An 8,300-nucleotide genomic window follows, 5' to 3' on the forward strand; every position below is an offset into this window, starting at 1 on the left:
TAGCCTAGGTTGCCTGGAACGTACAAATGACCATCACTTTCACACGGGTTGCAATTATTCCTGTTATAGGACGGAAAGACTGTTGTACTTTTAAAGTATTTTATGCTTCAGGCGTTGACTTCTAAGGCCCTAACTATTCTATCTGGTGGATCAATGCCCTAGAGTGAAGCCTAGGTTGCCCGGAACGTAGAAATGGCCATAACTTTCACACTGGATGCTATTATTCGTTCTATACGATGGAAAAACTGTTATATTTATATTGTATCTTATGCTTCTGGCGTTGTCTTCTTAGGCCCTAACAATTCGATCTGGTGGAACAACGCCCTAGAGTGAAGCCTAGGTTGCCTGGAACGTACAAATGACCATAACTTTCATACTGGTTGCAATTATTCGTTTTATATGATGGAAGAACTGTTGTATTTATATTGTATTTTATGCTGCTGGCGTTCATTTCTTAGGCCCTAACTATCCAATCTGGTGGAACAACGCGCTAGAGTGAGGCCTAGGTTGCCCGGAACGTAGAAATGACCATCACTTTCAAACTGGTTGCAATTATTCGTTTCATAAGATGGAAAACCTGTTGTATTTATATTGTATTTTATGCTTCTGGCGTTGACTTCTAAGGCACTAACTATTCGATCTGGTGGAGCAACGCTCTAGAGTGAAGCCTAGGTTGCCCGGAACGTAGAAATGACCATCATCTTCAAACTGGTTGCAATTATTCCTGTTATAGGATGGAAAGACTGTTGTATTTTTATTGTATTTTATGCTTCAGGCGTTGACTTCTGAGGCCGCAACTATTCGATGTGGTGGAAGAACGCCATAGAGTGAAGCCTAGGTTGCCCGGAACGTAGAAGTGACCATAACTTTCATACTGGTTGCAATTATTCGTTTTATATGATGGAAGAACTGTTCTATTTATTTTGTATTGTATGCTTCGGGCGTTGACTTCTAAGGAACTAACTGTTTGATCTGGTGGAGCAACGCCCTAGAGTGAAGCCTAGGTTGCCCGGAACGTAGAAATGACCATAACTTTCACACTGGATGCTATTATTCGTTCTATACGATGGAAAAACTGTTATATTTATATTGTATCTTATGCTTCTGGCGTTGACTTCTTAGGCCCTAACAATTCGAACTGGTGGAACAACGCCCTAGAGTGAAGCCTAGGTTGCTCGGAACGTAGAAATGACCATCACTATCAAACTGGTTGCAATTATTCCTGTTATAGGATGGAAAGGCTGTTGCATTTTTATTGTATTTTATGCTTCAGGCGTTGACTTCTGAGGCCGTAGCTATTCGATGTGGTGGAAGAACGCCATAGAGTGAAGCCTGGGTTTCCCGGAACGTAGAAATGACCATAACTTTCATACTGGTTGCAATTATTCGTTTTATATGATGGAAGAACTGTTGTATTTATATTGTATTTTATGCTGCTGGCGTTCACTTCTTAGGCCCTAACTATTCGATCTGGTGGAACAACGACCTGGGGTGAAGCCTAGGTTGCCGGGAACGTAGCAATGACCATAACTTTCACACTGGTTGCAATTGTTCGTTTTATACGATGGAAAAGCTGTTGTATTTATATCGAATTTTATGCTTCTGGCGTTGTCTTCTTAGGCCGTAACTATTCGATCTGGTGGAGCAACGCCCTGGAGTGAAGCCTAGGTTGCGCGGAACGTAGAATAGGCCATCACTTCCAAACTGGTTGCTATTATTCCTGTTATATGATGGAAACACTGTTGTATTCTTATTGCATTTTATGCTTCGGGCGTTGACTTCTAAGGCCCTAACTATTCGATCTGGTGGAGCAACGCCCTCGATTGAAGCCTAGGTTGCCCGGAACGTAGAAATGACCATCACTTTCAAACTGGTTGCAATTATTCCTGTTATATGATGGAAAAACTGTTGTATTTTTATTGCATTTTATGCTTCGGGCATTGACTTCTAAGGTCCTAACTATTCAATCTGTTGGAGCAACGCCCTAGGGTGAAGCCTAGGTTGCGCAGAAAGTAGAAATGACAATAACTTTCACACTGGGTGCAATTATTCGTTTTATACGATGGAAAAGCTGTTGCATCTTTATTGTATTTTATGCTTCTGTCGTTGACGTCTAAGGCCGTAGCAATTAGATGTGGCGGAGCAACGCACTAGAGTGACGCCTAGGTTGCCCGGAACGTGGAATGACCATTACTTTCGCAATGTTTGCAATTATTCATTTTATACGATGGAAAAACTGTTGTACTTATATTGCATTTTATGCTTCTGGCGTTGACTTCTAAGGCCCTAACTATTCGATCTGGTGGAGCAACGCCCTAGAGTGAAGCCTAGGTTGCCCGGAACGTAGAAATGACCATCACTTTCACACTGGGTGCAATTATTCGTTTTATACAATGGAAAAACTGTTCTATTAATTTTGTGTTTTATGCATCGGGCGTTGACTTCTAAGGCCCTAACTATTCAATCTGTTGGAGCAACGCCCTAGGGTGAAGCCTAGGTTGCCCGGAAAGTAGAAATGACGATAACTTTCACGCTGGTTGCTATTATTCGTTTTATACGATGGAGAAACAGTTCTATTTATTTTGTATTTTATGCTTCGGCCGTTGACTTCTAAGGCACTAACTATTCGATCTGTTGGAGCAACGCCCTAGAGTGAAGCCTAGGTTGCCTGGAACGTACAAATGACCATCACTTTCACACGGGTTGCAATTATTCCTGTTATAGGACGGAAAGACTGTTGTATTTTTATTGTATTTTATGCTTCAGGCGTTGACTTCTGAGGCCGTTACCATTCGATGTAGTGGAAGAACGCCATAGAGTGAGGCCTAGGTTGCCCGGAACGTGGAAATGACCATAACTTTCATACTGGTTGCAATTATTCGTTCTATACGATGGAAAAACTGTTGTATTTATTTTGTATTTTATGCTTCGGCCGTTGACTTCTAAGGCACTAACTATTCGATCTGTTGGAGCAACGACCTAGGGTGTAGCCTAGGGTGCCCGGAAAGTAGAAATGACCACAACTTTCATACTGGTTGCAATTACTCGTTTTATATGATGGAAAAACTGTTGTATTTATTTTGTATTTTATGCTTCGGGCGTTGACTTCTAAGGCCCTAACTGTTTGATCTGGTGGAGCAACGCCCTAGAGTGAAGCCTAGGTTGCCCGGAACGTAGAAATGGCCATAACTTTCACACTGGATGCTATTATTCGTTCTATACGATTGAAAAACTGTTATATTTATATTGTATCTTATGCTTCTGGCGTTGACTTCTTAGGCCCTAACAATTCGATCTGGTGGAACAACGCCCTAGAGTGAAGCCTAGGTTGCCTGGAACGTACAAATGACCATCACTTTCACAAGGGTTGCAATTATTCCTGTTATGGGATGGAAAGACTGTTTTTTTTTATTGTATTTTCTGCTTTAGGCGTTGACTTCTGAGGCCGTAGCCATTCGATGTGGTGGAAGAACGCCATAGAGTGAAGCCTAGGTTGCCCGGAACGTAGAAATGACCATAACTTTCATACTGGTTGCAATTATTCGTTTTATATGATGGAAGAACTGTTGTATTTATATTGTATTTTATGCTGCTGGCGTTCATTTCTTAGGCCCTAACTATTCGATGTGGTGGAACAACGACCTGGGCTGAAGCCTAGGTTGCCCGGAACGTAGAAATGACCATAACTTTCACACTGGCTGCTATTATTCGTTTTATACGATGGAAAAACTGTTGTATTAAAATTGTATTTTATGCTTCTGGCGTTGACTTCTTAGCCCCTAACTATTCGATCTGGTGGAACAACGCCCTAGAGTGAAGCCTAGGTTGCCTATAACGTTGAAATGACCATCACATTCACAAGTGTTGCAATTATTCCTGTTATAGGATGGAAAGACGGTTGTATTTTTATTGTATTTTATTCTTCGAGCGTAGACTTCTATGGCCCTACCTATTCGATCTGGTGGAGCAACACCGTACAGTGAAGCCACGGTTGCCCGGAACGTAGATATGTTCATAACCTTCACACAGGTTGCAATTATACGTTTTCTGCGATGGAAAAGCTGTTGTATTTATATTGCATTTTATGCTTCCGGTGTTGACTTCTTAGACCCTAACTCTTCGATCTGGTGGAGCAACGCCTCAGAGTTAAGTCTAGGATGCCCGAAACGTCGAAATGATCGTTACTTTCGCACTGGTTGCAATTGGTCATGCTATACAATGGAAAATCTGTTGCATTTATACTGTATTTTATGCTTCTGGCGTTGACTTCTAAAGCCGTAGCTATCCGATGTGGTGGAGCAACGCCCTAGAGTGAAGCCTAGGTTGCCCGGAACGTAGAAATGCCCATTACTTTCACACTGGTTGCAATTATTAGTTTTATGCGATGGAAAAACTGTTCAATTTATTTTGTATTTTATGCTTCGGGCGTTGACTTCTAAGGCCCTAACAATTCGATCTGGTGGAACAGCGCCCTAGGGTGAAGCCTAGGTTGCCCGGAACGTAGAAATGACCATAACTTTTACACAGGTACTAATTATTCGTTTTATACAATGGAAAAACTGTTCTATTTATTTTGTATTTTATGCTTCGGGCGTTGACTTCTAAGGCCCTAACTGTTTGATCTGGTGGATCAACGCCCTAGAGTGAAGCCTAGGTTGCCCGGAACGTAGAAATGGCCATAACTTTCACACTGGATGCTATTATTCGTTCTATACGATGGAAAAACTGTTATATTTATATTGTATCTTATGCTTCTGGCGTTGTCTTCTTAGGCCCTAACAATTCGATCTGGTGGAACAACGCCCTAGAGTGAAGCCTAGGTTGCCTGGAACGTACAAATGACCATAACTTTCATACTGGTTGCAATTATTCGTTTTATATGATGGAAGAACTGTTGTATTTATATTGTATTTTATGCTGCTGGCGTTCATTTCTTAGGCCCTAACTATCCAATCTGGTGGAACAACGCGCTAGAGTGAGGCCTAGGTTGCCCGGAACGTAGAAATGACCATCACTTTCAAACTGGTTGCAATTATTCGTTTCATACGATGGAAAACCTGTTGTATTTATATTGTATTTTATGCTTCTGGCGTTGACTTCTAAGGCACTAACTATTCGATCTGGTGGAGCAACGCTCTAGAGTGAAGCCTAGGTTGCCCGGAACGTAGAAATGACCATCATCTTCAAACTGGTTGCAATTATTCCTGTTATAGGATGGAAAGACTGTTGTATTTTTATTGTATTTTATGCTTCAGGCGTTGACTTCTGAGGCCGCAACTATTCGATGTGGTGGAAGAACGCCATAGAGTGAAGCCTAGGTTGCCCGGAACGTAGAAATGGCCATAACTTTCACACTGGATGCTATTATTCGTTCTATACGATTGAAAAACTGTTATATTTATATTGTATCTTATGCTTCTGGCGTTGACTTCTTAGGCCTTAACAATTCGATCTGGTGGAACAACGCCCTAGAGTGAAGCCTAGGTTGCCTGGAACGTACAAATGACCATCACTTTCACAAGGGTTGCAATTATTCCTGTTATGGGATGGAAAGACTGTTTTTTTTTATTGTATTTTCTGCTTTAGGCGTTGACTTCTGAGGCCGTAGCCATTCGATGTCGTGGAAGAACGCCATAGAGTGAAGCCTAGGTTGCCCGGAACGTAGAAATGACCATAACTTTCATACTGGTTGCAATTATTCGTTTTATATGATGGAAGAACTGTTGTATTTATATTGTATTTTATGCTGCTGGCGTTCATTTCTTAGGCCCTAACTATTCGATGTGGTGGAACAACGCCCTAGAGTGAAGCCTAGGTTGCCTATAACGTTGAAATGACCATCACATTCACAAGTGTTGCAATTATTCCTGTTATAGGATGGAAAGGCGGTTGTATTTTTATTGTATTTTATTCTTCGGGCGTAGACTTCTATGGCCCTACCTATTCGATCTGGTGGAGCAACACCGTACAGTGAAGCCACGGTTGCCCGGAACGTAGATATGTTCATAACCTTCACACAGGTTGCAATTATACGTTTTCTGCGATGGAAAAGCTGTTGTATTTATATTGCATTTTATGCTTCCGGTGTTGACTTCTTAGACCCTAACTCTTCGATCTGGTGGAGCAACGCCTCAGAGTTAAGTCTAGGATGCCCGAAACGTCGAAATGATCGTTACTTTCGCACTGGTTGCAATTGGTCATGCTATACAATGGAAAATCTGTTGCATTTATACTGTATTTTATGCTTCTGGCGTTGACTTCTAAAGCCGTAGCTATCCGATGTGGTGGAGCAACGCCCTAGAGTGAAGCCTAGGTTGCCCGGAACGTAGAAATGCCCATTACTTTCACACTGGTTGCAATTATTAGTTTTATGCGATGGAAAAACTGTTCAATTTATTTTGTATTTTATGCTTCGGGCGTTGACTTCTAAGGCCCTAACAATTCGATCTGGTGGAACAGCGCCCTAGGGTGAAGCCTAGGTTGCCCGGAACGTAGAAATGACCATAACTTTTACACAGGTACTAATTATTCGTTTTATACAATGGAAAAACTGTTCTATTTATTTTGTATTTTATGCTTCGGGCGTTGACTTCTAAGGCCCTAACTGTTTGATCTGGTGGAGCAACGCCCTAGAGTGAAGCCTAGGTTGCCCGGAACGTAGAAATGGCCATAACTTTCACACTGGATGCTTTTATTCGTTCTATACGATGGAAAAACTGTTATATTTATATTGTATCTTATGCTTCTGGCGTTGTCTTCTTAGGCCCTAACAATTCGATCTGGTGGAACAACGCCCTAGAGTGAAGCCTAGGTTGCCTGCAACGTACAAATGACCATAACTTTCATACTGGTTGCAATTATTCGTTTTATATGATGGAAGAACTGTTGTATTTATATTGTATTTTATGCTGCTGGCTTTCATTTCTTAGGCCCTAACTATTCAATCTGGTGGAACAACGCGCTAGAGTGAGGCCTAGGTTGCCCGGAAAGTAGAAATGACCACAACTTTCATACTGGTTGCAATTACTCGTTTTATATGATGGAAAAACTGTTGTATTTATATTGTATTTTATACTTCTAGCGTTCACTTCTTAGGCCCTAACTGTTTGATCTGGTGGAGCAACGCCCTAGAGTGAAGCCTAGGTTGCCCGGAACGTAGAAGTGACCATAACTTTCACACTGGTTGCTATTATTCGTTCTATACGATGGAAAAACTGTTATATTTATATTGTATCTTATGCTTCTCGCGTTGACTTCTTAGGCCCTAACAATTCGATCTGGTGGAACAACGCTCTTGAGTGAAGCCTAGGTTGCCTGGAACGTACAAATGACCATCACTTTCACACGGGTTGCAATTATTCCTGTTATAGGACGGAAAGACTGTTGTACTTTTAAAGTATTTTATGCTTCAGGCGTTGACTTCTAAGGCCCTAACTATTCTATCTGGTGGATCAACGCCCTAGAGTGAAGCCTAGGTTGCCCGGAACGTAGAAATGGCCATAACTTTCACACTGGATGCTATTATTCGTTCTATACGATGGAAAAACTGTTATATTTATATTGTATCTTATGCTTCTGGCGTTGTCTTCTTAGGCCCTAACAATTCGATCTCGTGGAACAACGCCCTAGAGTGAAGCCTAGGTTGCCTGCAACGTACAAATGACCATAACTTTCATACTGGTTGCAATTATTCGTTTTATATGATGGAAGAACTGTTGTATTTATATTGTATTTTATGCTGCTGGCGTTCATTTCTTAGGCCCTAACTATCCAATCTGGTGGAACAACGCGCTAGAGTGAGGCCTAGGTTGCCCGGAACGTAGAAATGACCATCACTTTCAAACTGGTTGCAATTATTCGTTTCATACGATGGAAAACCTGTTGTATTTATATTGTATTTTATGCTTCTGGCGTTGACTTCTAAGGCACTAACTATTCGATCTGGTGGAGCAACGCTCTAGAGTGAAGCCTAGGTTGCCCGGAACGTAGAAATGACCATCATCTTCAAACTGGTTGCAATTATTCCTGTTATAGGATGGAAAGACTGTTGTATTTTTATTGTATTTTATGCTTCAGGCGTTGACTTCTGAGGCCGCAACTATTCGATGTGGTGGAAGAACGCCATAGAGTGAAGCCTAGGTTGCCCGGAACGTAGAAATGGCCATAACTTTCACACTGGATGCTATTATTCGTTCTATACGATTGAAAAACTGTTATATTTATATTGTATCTTATGCTTCTGGCGTTGACTTCTTAGGCCTTAACAATTCGATCTGGTGGAACAACGCCCTAGAGTGAAG

Source organism: Calliopsis andreniformis, unplaced genomic scaffold (genome assembly GCF_051401765.1).
Source record: "Calliopsis andreniformis isolate RMS-2024a unplaced genomic scaffold, iyCalAndr_principal scaffold0063, whole genome shotgun sequence".
Taxonomy (NCBI): Eukaryota; Metazoa; Arthropoda; class Insecta; order Hymenoptera; family Andrenidae; genus Calliopsis; species Calliopsis andreniformis.